Here is an 11,194-nt window from a genome sequence, read left to right as displayed (position 1 = left end):
GTCTTTTAATTATCTACTCAGGTGAACCATAATTTGAGGGGAAATGCTTTAAATCTGTTCATTTCTAATAATAAAAATGAGGTGGGAGAGTGCTATTTTAATGTAATTAAGAGAAGATATGGCTGGATGGATGGTTGAGAGAGCAGGATCTGTGCTGTGCTCAGGGGACCTCAGGCTCTGTCCCCTCCCCTGTCACCACAAAAGTCCTGTTTCTGTGCTGGGCAGTCCATTAGCACCCTAGTGGAATTAAATGTTCACATGGGGTGACAAGATTGTTTTGTGTCAATCCAGGGTAGTTTTGTCATCAGACTTCCTGAGCCCAGCTTTGCCAGGCCCTGCCCTGTAAAGTCTGGGACTATTGGGACACCCCCTGAGACTGGGCTGCACCTGCAGGTCACTCTCCAGCCATGTCAGGAGAACCTCTGGAGGCCAGTGTGGGATGGAGATTTGTCCTGGGGAAGGGAATCATGGAATGGTTTGGGCTTGAAGGGACCTCAAAGCTCATCCACCTCCTGCCATAGGCACGGACACCTTCTACCATCCCAGGGTGCTCCAAGCCCCGTCTAGATAGTCTGGGCTCCTCCCAGGACTTGGCACCTCTTGCTGGGGACTGAGCTGCCCACACCAGTGCTGGCACCTCCAAAAACTGCATTAAAACTGGCCCGGCATTAAAACTGGTTCCAAGCCTCCAGCTCCTGCCAAGCATTGGCTGAACTCTGATTTCCCCTCTTCCACTTCCACCCCTGAACTGCTGTCAGGAGAGGCACCTTTTAAAATAAGTTATTTCCATCCAGTCTGCAGCTTTCCAAGAGAAGACTGAGTGTTGAACTTTATTTCTGTTCTAATGGCTCCTCAGAGTCCCAGATAAGATCACATCCTGGCTGCTCCGGGCTGTGTGCTCCCCACATGTGGCACATCTCACGCACAACCGGCAAGTGGGATGGATGATCCATCTTCTGGGGAGGAAAGCTCAGGCACGAGGGGATGAGGTGACTTTTCCAGGAGTCTGCAGGCAGCCCATCCCAGGGGTGCTCCAGGTGTTTGTGTGGGACGTGCAGCTCCCTGCCTTTGCATCTCCCAGGGACATTCCCAGCTAGAGCAGAGGGAAAACCAGGCTGTTTTTCACTCACTTTCCCGGGAACCCAGAGCCCTCCCCGCCTGCCTAAGCTGCTCCTGTTATCGTGAATGTCAAGCACTTTGCAAACAGAGGCATTAAATGTCAGATCCTGTCCCTTACAAGCCCTGCTTGTAATTTGAATGCTCAGACATGCTCTGTGCTCACCTCAGTCCCATTCCCTTCCTCTGATAAGTGGCATCCCTGGTGCCACTGCCTTGGGAGGTGAGACCACCAAGCAGTGTTCTTTACACCACTCTGGACCCTCATTCCAACATCTTCATCCTCCCTACTGGATATTTAAAAATCCTTGGCATCAGATTTCCACCTGGCCCTCTGCTTTGGGGATGGGAATAGGCGTTTTGGGGGAGGTGTTTGGATCCTGTGGCTCCCTATGTCCCTGTGCAGGACCCTTTAACAACCAGAGGCAATCTTCCCTTGCAGCTGTGTCCAGGTGCTCTTCTCCTCAAAAGCTCCAGCTCCACATGAGGCAGAGTTGCTCCAGGATTTCTCACAGGGATTTGCCCTTGCTTCTCTCTTGGGTAAGTGAAATGAGGCATCCTGCATCCACCTCGTGAAGTTCAATGAGTCTTGCACCTGGGTCAGGTAATCCCAGACACAAACACAGGCTGGGTGGGGAAAGGATGGAGAGCAGCCCTGAGGAAAAGGGCTTGGCAGTGTTGGTGGACAAGAGGGAAAGGCTGCCTGAGGATGATTTAGGAAGAAATCCTTCTCTGTCAGGGTGGGGAGGCCCTGGCACAGGGTGCCCACAGAAGCTGTGGCTGCCCCTGGATCCCTGCAAGTGTCCAAGGCTAGGCTGGACAGGGCTTGGAGCAGCCTGGGATGGTGGAAAGTGTCCCTGCCATGGCAGGGGGTGGGAATGGATGAACTTTAAGGTCCCTTCTGACCCAAACCATTTTGTAATCTCTCAATTCTCATGCTGCAAACTATCTTGAGGCTCCCCTCCCTGTTCTTCTGTCACTTCCTGAATTTGCTGTTATTTTGGATAAGAGGGTGGCCCAGCAGGGCTCTGGTGTGTGTTCTTAGGGTGATACCAAGTCTTTCCCTTCCCTTCATTGCTGCCTTCCCCCTGGTGTGCACCCAGGCACTGAGCTGGTCCCTTTCCCATCCCTGGCAGTGGGAACAGCTCACTCTCTGGCTGTTTGTCCTTGATGGAAAAGCTTTCCCCAGGAACAATGGACGTACCAGCTCTGAGTCACTGGTAATAGGAGTGCTCAGCTCTCTTCCCTTCGGAGCCTTGAGATGGGTTTCTCATTTGCACTGTGGCATTGACACAGTAAAATAATGCAGAAATCGCACAGAATGAATTGAAGCAAACACTGCATGTGCCGCTGCCCAGAAATCTGGGACTCGTTGCATGGCTAACAAGGTGCATTTTAATAATTACAAATGAACCTGTGGCCAAGAGAGCCTTCACTGAGCACACCTGGAATGAATGCTGATGCTGTCGCTCCTCACAGAATGCTGATAATCACATTTGCCAGTGCATTAGAGCTGATTTAGGGGTAAACAATAGCTTGCATCTGAATTTGTTTTACAACCTATTGACTGTAGCAGGTACCTCTTTTCCATTGAAATAATTGTAAATATTTTACCAGACCTTCACACTGCATTTGTTTTTGGGGTTTGTTTGTTTTGTGTTTTTGTGGCTTTTTTTTATTTTTAAAATTTATTATATATTTATTGTGAGTTGACAACAATTGTGTTCACCCTCCATCTAATCCAAGGAGCTCATGGTTGTTTCCTCCCCTCTCCATCCTTTGTTGGAATAATTGTTCTTCCCACAGTGCTACTGCATGGTTTGTAAGCTTATTTCAGGCTCAGCTGTGGGGATTAGTGATAACACTGCCTATTGTAGGAAGGTTAATATTATTTAAAATTGGAACTAGAACAAAGGCAATTCAATCCCAATTCCTTGCTGTCTGGGAGAAACTGCATTTACTGACACTATCCAGGAAATGCCAGGTAGGAGCTGGGCCTGTGTCTGGAGGACTGGGAAGGAGGTGAATCTGGCTGGGCAGCCTGAGTTCAGCCCCAGAGTTTGGGCAGGGGCTCGGAATGGCCCTTCCTTGGGTCATCCCTTCCCTGAGGGTTGTTTTTAATACCTCCTTAAGCACTGCCCTTGGCCTGGAGATCTCCATGTCTCACTGCAGCAGGGATGGGAGGTTGTGTTGTGGTGGAAATGCTCAGGTTTAATTTTTTCCCAGTGTAGCAGGGTCTTGGGGGTGTTCCAGCAGGTCCACACGGGCAGCTGGGAGTGGGGCTGGGGATGCTCCACTGGTCAGGTGGCTTCACTCACACAGCCCTGTTGGGGCTGGGCTTTGGTTAAGTGATGGCAAAGAGTTTGAGCTGGCAGCTCCTTCCCTGTGCATAGCCAGTGATGTGAGACCAGGGCTCCAGCAGAGAGCCCAAATCACATGTCTGTATGTCTGTCTCTGTCCATGAATATAGATCTATGGATATACATTGCTGTATCTCTGTATCTGCTTTAAGCCCAGTTAATGCCTGGAACATTGCTGAGAGTGTCTCAGCTGGAGTTTGTGTCCCTGTTTTGGCACATGCAGAGTTGGAAGGTTCTTGAGAACCTCTTGAGAAGGTTCTCCTGGTCTGGTGAGAGCAGAGGAGCTTGTGGCAGGGTGGGAAAAGCTGAGGGTGCAAGGTGGTCCCAGTGCTGGCACCATTGGACCTCTCCCTTGGGATTCTCCAGCTCTCTGTCCCTGGTGATTCATGCCCTGGCTCTTTAGATTTCACTTGGGGATTGCAGGGATGAAGGAAAGGTATTGCTGCCTCTCCTTCTGTGGAGCTTCTACAGCCAGAGGTTCATCAAGTTATAGAATAAGCTGAGCTGGAAGGAACCCAGAGGGATCATCAGTCCAGCTCCTGTCCCTGCACAGACACCCCAACAATCCCACCCTGTGCATCCGTGGGAGCACTGTGAAAACTCTCCTGGAGCTCTGGCAGCCTCAGGCTGTGCCCATTGCCTGGGGAGCCGGGGCAGTGCCCAGCACCCTCTGGGGAAGAACCTTTCCCTGATCTCCAACCTAATCATCCCTCAGAGTTAGGACCTGAGGGAACGGCCAGAGTATTTTACTGTAACATTTGTTAGCAGTGCTGAACTCCCTACTCAGCTGTCCCTCTACCCCATCCCTGACCCCAAACCCCTGCACTTGGTACACCCTGCAGGGAATGCTGACTCTCCTTCAGGCTGGGAGATGCTGGTGTGACCTGCCCTGGCCACTGCTGGTCCTTACACTTCCCCTCCATCCCCCTCCCCAGTTCCCCAGAGGAGCGGAGCGCGTGGGGTGTGCGAGCACACGGGGGGCGGTGAGAAACCCCAGACACACAAAAGCTGGAGGAACCACCAGCAGCTGTAACCCTGGCAACTGTGTCTCAGGATTTGAATGTAATTATACCTCGAACGTGATAAACACTCCCAAGGACTCCTTATGTGGAGATCATACTAAACAAGTCTTTGAAATTACCCTCATCAAATATTGATAGAGGGAGAGTTTAAAAAAAAATAAAAAAGGAAAAAGGGAAAGAGAGAGAAAAGGCAAATTCTTGCTCTTGCCCACGGGTTAATGAGGATCTGTTGGTTTATCACCATGATGCAAACCCCACTGAGAGCTTCAGAGCACAGCAAAGTTAAAAGTGGGGGCGGGAGGAGAAGAGAAATAAAACCATCAGGTGAGGCAGCTCTATCGATTGGCATTTTGTTTTATGTTTGGCATGCAGGAAAGCCATCCCAATAAACACAATTTATCTTGCCCAGCCCTGGCAACCAGGGTTTAATTGCTTGGGAGAGGGAGTGGGTGGTGGAGAAGGGGTGTTTCTGAGGTCCATCAGGGTGGAGGGTTGTGTTGGTCAGCAGAGACTGAGCATGGGCATCTCCTCCCACCTGCAGTGTTGGAAACTTCGGGCAGTGTGTTTCCCATCAGGAGAGCAGGTTGAGGTCCCAGGTGGTTTCCAGCAGCTGTGGATCAGGTGTGTAGGAACATTCCTGGAAGTGGTGGTGGTGGCCCAGTGTGGGGATGCTCCTTGCTCGTCTCCTACCACCACCCTCTGTCCTTGGAAAAAATCCACCAGGGACCTTCCCTGGCTCTGGTGTTATGCAAAGGGAGGGAGCTGGGCTGTGCTGCTCCATTTTCTTCTCTTGTTAGGCCTCATAGAAACAAGAGATGCACTAAAAACCCTGGCATGAGTGGAGCTGGGGTGAGCTGCTGTGCTCAGCAGATGTCCTGTGCAAAGCCTGGAGGAGGTTTGTGAGCAGAGTGGCTTCTTGTCTCTTGAGTCACCTCCCAGCAATGCTTGGGGCTGGGGAGACCATGGGTGAAGAAGCACCAGTGCTGCCTGGAAAAACAAAGCAGCTCAGACTTTGTTGGAGCGGAGGCTCTGGAGGTGTGGAAGAGGAGAGGGAAACAGCTCTTCATCCTGGCTCTGCAGGCAATGAGTGTCGGGGGAAGAAGGCTGGAGAGGGCCAGCTCTGGGAATTGCTGGTTGTGAGGCACTTGGTGGCTTTTTGAGTTGGCTTTTAACAGGAAGAAGAGGCAAACAGGAGGCCCTAGCCACAGTTTGGTTGTTGTGAGTGTTGGTTGATCAGCCACAACCAGCTCTCAGCTGGACTCATGGAGACCTGGAAGCAAAGGTGCGTTTCCCCCTTGTGCTGGGGGTGGGGTGGTGGCGCTACCGATGTGCTTCCAGCTGACTGTAGGTTTTATCACTTGGGAAAGGTTTGAAGAGCAAACCTGAGCTCCAGAAACAGAGGCAGCAGTTGACATCCCCATGGAATCCCTCATGGGAGCAGTGGCCAGCGCTGCAGTCAGGGTGGACTGAGAATGCAGCCAGAGGGCAAACAGCATTTCAGTAGGAATGATGGAGGCATGATGGGATCACCGGCTTGGTGGAGAGCCAAACATCTCGGGTGGAAAACCTCCCTTCCCCACTGAGCATCTCTGTTCTGGGCAGGCCTGAGCCTAAAACAGTCTCTCAGCACTCTCTGAAAAGACCTGGAAACATCTCCTGAGCAAGAAAACTCCAACTTTCATCTCCAGCCACCCAGATCTGCAAAGTCAGCCTGATGCCAAGAGCTGTGCCAGGATAGATGCCAGCCTGTGACTGAGCAGGACTGGCACCTTGTTGACACCCACCTGATGTGTCCCCAGCCCTGTGCCAGGGCCAACACAGTCCTTTTGCTGGAAACAGTGGGCATGGCTGTGACACACAGACCCTGGAGTCCTCTCAAACACTGCCAGCTATTTTATGAGGTACTTGGAATCAGTTGGAAACCCCTGTAATGCCAGTGCTCAGTGTTAGTTACTGCTGATGCAGCTGGGAGAGGAATAAGGGAGTCTGCAGCTCTGAAGGATGTGTTGGGTGTCACTGGCCCAGCATGCAGGGTGTATTTGTGGAGCAGAAGGCAGCTGTGGCTCAGGTGAGGGAAGCAGGAGCTCTGTTGGACTCCTCCATGCTGGGAGATAGTTGTGGAACAGCGTGGAGTGTGTTGGAGGGAAAGAGCTGCAGGTTGTGATCTGAAATGTATTTCACAAAAGATTCAAAGGAAACTGCACTAACCCTACGGCTGCTCTGCCTGCTGAGCTGCTGGCTGAAGCTTTTTCCCATGCAAGGACAGACTAGGGTGGATCCTGTCTAGTGTGTGCTGGTGGCTGCTTGCTGTTAGCTGGAAAGGGAAGATGGGTCTGGACAACATGCTGTATCTGAAGCCTTTGAAGGGGGGATCCAGATGGTGTCTGCATCCCTTGTTTATCAGGCTAAAAATACAGAACTTCAGAAAAATCTCAGTCTTCCTTTCCCACTGAAAATTCCCATGAATTCCCCGTTCTGGAGTCTTTGGAAGGGATGAAGGTGGTTGTGTTCCTGCACAGCCCCCCTGCGAAATGCTCCTGCCGCCAGCAGAAGGTGCCAAGGGCGGTGCAGATGCTCTGGGAGGGAGTTGCTGTGTGAGGGAGCTGGTAGAGGTGTGATAGGAGGGCAGATGTGGTCACACAGCCCCCGGGGTGGTGCAGGGAGGAAATATCAGCTGAGGGCAAAAACGACGCCTTGACCTTTCGGAAGAGCTGCCTGTGTGAGGTGGCTGGGGTGCAGTGAGTCATTGAACAGAACAGCTGAATCCTTGGGCTGAGCCACGCAAGAACTATCCCAGCAGAGGAGCTGCTTCTCCCAAGAAGGCTCTCAGGGTTCATGCTTAGATGGTTCCTTTAAAGGTTAATTCTCACCGGCAGCATCTGGAAGAAAACTTGGAGTACTCAGAAGAAACTCAACCCACCGCAAAGGATCTTCACGTTTGTGAGGTTTTTTTTTTTGTCTTTGTTTTTTAAATGTTAAAATTTGCTCTTATTCATTTCTCAAGTTAAAAATAAAGAGAAAGCCAGCCCTCCCAGCTCGGCTCCTAGTGCAGGGCCACAAAGACAGCCGGTACAGAACGGCACATTCCCGGGGTCGGCAGCGCGGTGGGCTGCGCTTCCCTCTGCTCCAAGGTGGCAGAATAAAGAGCTCCTGCAGTCACCTTTTTTTCCAAGAGTTGCATTGTTAAACCCTTCCGTGGGGAAATCCAGGGAGTGTAATTGCTCTGGTCTGACTGTGCCCGCTGAGCCGCCTGAATTAAGTGGGTGTTTTGGCATCCTGAGCCGAGCCTTGTGGGAAGTGACCTTCGCCTTCCGCCGCTGCTCCCTGCAACCTGCCGCTAATTAGGATGGAGAGAGCCCTCCTTTGTTTCCAAATAGTGGTTTACCTCTGTCTCGGCGTTCAGCCGGGAGCTGCCCGGTGTGACTCGGCGCATAATGAGCGCGGCACAGCGCACGGCCGAGCTGCAGCGCCTTTCAGCTGCGCGGAGCCGAGCGGGAGGCGAGCTCCGAGCCCATTCACCGCACAGCCCCTCATTAGCCAGCGGCGCAATTAACATTTCAAATGACGCTTTGTTAAAAAAAAAAAAAAAAAAGAAAAAGAAAAACCAAAAAGTAACTCCCATCATTTCCATGGAACCTTTCATCCAGTATTTGCAAACTTGGGAGCGGCATCAATGCCCGTGGTGGCACTCAGGGGTCACCGCTGGAGCCTGCGGAGATGTGCGGGGTTTGGGGAGGTGTCAGGGGTCCGCAGCTCCTCCAAAGAATCATAGGATGGTTTGCGTTGGAAGGAGCTTGAACATCCCCCAGTTCCAGCCCCGTGCCGTCTCGAGACCATTTTCCCAGGTAATTTCTCCTCTGTAGTGGTCTGAGAACTGCCTCAACTGCCTCAACTCCGGGCACTGGGAAAAGGGGGATAGGGAACTTCTGCCTTTTGGAAAGACATTTATTTCCAACCTAATAAAAAAAGACAAAGATGATCAAGTTTTCAATGGTTAAACTCAGCACCTCCCCTGCAGGAGAAACTGGAATATGGGACACTTAGAGGGTTTAAGGCAAATTTACTCAGAAAGAGGATTAGTTAAACTGTGGTGGAGTTCTGTGTGAACGCCCCCATTGCAATGTAATCCGGTTTATCGGCATTTGTATTGGAAATGAGCTTGGTAAACCCAATTAGTGTCACTTCAGTTCTGAGTGAGAACACTCTGCAGGGATTTCCTACCTTTGAAGCAATGTACTTTAAATTCATACCTTTAACTTTACCCCGTGAGACAGCAGTTTGCCACATCTGGTGACAAGGGGACAAGGAACAGGACAGATTTATTGGGATGTGTGAAAGACCTCTGCCCACACTCTAGAAATACTCAGACTCCAATTCCCCCTAGACATCTTGGATCAAGGCGACCCAACCCAAAAAGCGTTGGCTGAGTGAGTTGGGTGAGCAGTGAGTTAGAGATGGCTCTGCAGACAGCCCAACTTGCAGGAGGCCATTGATGCACTCAAGAAAGCATCTTCAAGCCGTGGCAGCTGCTGCTGCAGATCCCACGGATCCCATGGCAGCCTCCTGGTGTGTGCAGCTCAGCCTCGGATGCCATCGGAACCCCCTGGGCAGCGGGAGCTGAGCGGGCAGGCAGGGGGCTGTGCTGCCCTGGGATCAGCCAGGACCATCCTCTGGTGGCAGGATGTGATCCCTCTGGGACAGGTTGTGTGGCAGGAGCAGGAGGAGCTTGCTGGGATGTGCCGGGCAGTGAGCAGGCACACAGAGAGGGATGTGCAGAGACTGAGGGATCCAGCCTGCAGGGGCCTTGGGATGAGCAATCCACATCAGCTCAGCCTCAGCACCATCCCACCCAGGCTCACGGATGGGGTCCTGCAGCTTGGCTGGCTGCCTTGGGGCAGAGCAGCTGCTCAGGTGGTGATCTGCCTGGAACAGGATCTGCACAGAGCAGGATCCAGATCCCAGCCAGCTCTGGAGGGGAGCTGCTCTGCACAATCCAGAGCTCAGCTACCCCTTGGGCAGCCCCAGCTGAGTCTCCTCCCAGCTGTTCTGTGTTCACCCAGTCAACCCAGGGATGCCTCGTCCTCCCCGGGTGCTCCCTGAGGATTTCCTGGCGGGAGCTTTCTAGGAATTGCCAGTCAGCCAGGGAAGTGCTTGGCAGAGCAGGGCACAGACTGCCCACCTGCCACCTCCTCTCTCCTCACCAGTTCTCCCTGTATCTTTAGATGCTGCTGAGAGATATCGGAGCTTGGATGGTAGCGCCGAGTTGGCAACTTTTAATATTGCTGAAACATAATCAGCTTTTGCTTCTACAGCAATTAGCATGTTATTACCCATAATGTTTTGCATGGCAATTTTGTTGTAAACATTTGTACTAATTCACCATAACCTAATTATTTTTATGACACATAATTATGAAATATTTTTGGAGGAGGAATGGCTTCATTTTCTATTTATACCATTATTTCCTGGAAGTGTCAGTTATTTTTACATCAGGAAACAGCGTCTCCCCCCTTCCCCAATTAGCCCTTTCTATTTACTGCCTCAACTTGCCTGGAGAGCGCAGTCGCTGGGACCACGTTCTCCTGGAGCTGTGTGATGGATTCCAGGAGAGCCTAATTGAGCTGTAATTTGTGGGAATGTGATACATAAATGGAGGAAGGTAACAAGTGGTTTTCTTTGCTGCTCGGTGGGTGGACGATTCCCAGTTACAGCATCTGCCAGGATGCTCCTTTCCAAAGTATTTGAGGAAAGAGTTATGCAGTGAAGCTGTCGCCTTAGGACTGTGTTTTTCAGGAATGCCAGCACCCTGAACTCAGAGGCAGGAACCCTTGAGGGAGATGTTCTTGAGTTTCATAGAACCATGGAATATGCTGAGCTGGAAGGGACCCCCAAGGATCACCAATCCAGCTCCTGGCCCTGCACAGACACCCCAACAATCCCACCCTGGGCATCCCTGGCAGCATTGTCCAAATGCTCCTGGAGCTCTGGCAGCTTCAGGCTGTGCCCATTGCCTGGGGAGCCTGGGCAGTGCCCAGCACCCTCTGGGGAAGAACCTTTTCCTGATCTCCAGCCTAACCCCTCTTTCTCCCCCCAGCACAGGTTTGGACATCAATAACCTATTGCTCAGATCTTCACATCCATGGACCAGAACAGCTGAGAGACTCCTCAGCCCACTGACTTCCAGCTCAGTGTGACTGTGCCAGTGCACTGAGGAGGGCATGGGGGTACCAGACATGGGTGGGGATACGTGGAGAGCAAGGAGAAACATCTGGGCTGTGGTTCAGGCTCCAGAGAAACATCCCAGGCTTGAGCCGTGGAGGGAAATGCAAGATGAACGTCTGGAGCGCAGCCGTGATGAGCCCGGCCTTTAGGGAACACTGCAGGATGAGGGGAGAGGGGGGATTGGATCCCTGCAGCCAACATTTAATGGCAAGAGGCCTTCCTTAATCACATTCATGGAGGCACCGTGTAGAAAATTCTGAATTCAGGCTTACTCCTAACAAGTATGAAACTTGGCAGGCTGAAAGGCTTGTATATCTTGTCTGATCTCCAGTCTGGAGAGGTCTCAAAACGGAGCCATGTGTAGCGCATTGACATCTTAAAAGAATTTCTTAAAAAAAAAAAAAAAGGCATTTCTAGATGACTGTATGTCATATAAATGAGATTTATTTCAATGCCTGTCATGATAGTTGAGGC

The 11,194-nt window shown here is 51.5% G+C and overlaps 1 long non-coding RNA gene across 1 annotated transcript; it reads left to right on the top strand.

The window, feature by feature from the left end:
- Positions 1-1,535: 1,535 nt before the first annotated feature.
- Positions 1,536-8,311, top strand: LOC146433523 (uncharacterized). Its single transcript, XR_014854142.1, has 3 exons — positions 1,536-1,656; positions 5,674-5,780; positions 5,866-8,311. It is a non-coding gene; the product is annotated as an uncharacterized LOC146433523 (long non-coding RNA).
- The last annotated feature ends 2,883 nt before the right edge of the window (positions 8,312-11,194 follow it).

This window comes from Lichenostomus cassidix, chromosome 9, assembly GCF_008360975.1.
Source record: "Lichenostomus cassidix isolate B80296 chromosome 9, HeHo_3.0, whole genome shotgun sequence".
In the NCBI taxonomy this organism is placed as follows: Eukaryota; Metazoa; Chordata; class Aves; order Passeriformes; family Meliphagidae; genus Lichenostomus; species Lichenostomus cassidix.
This window is presented reverse-complemented; position numbering and strand designations above follow the sequence as displayed.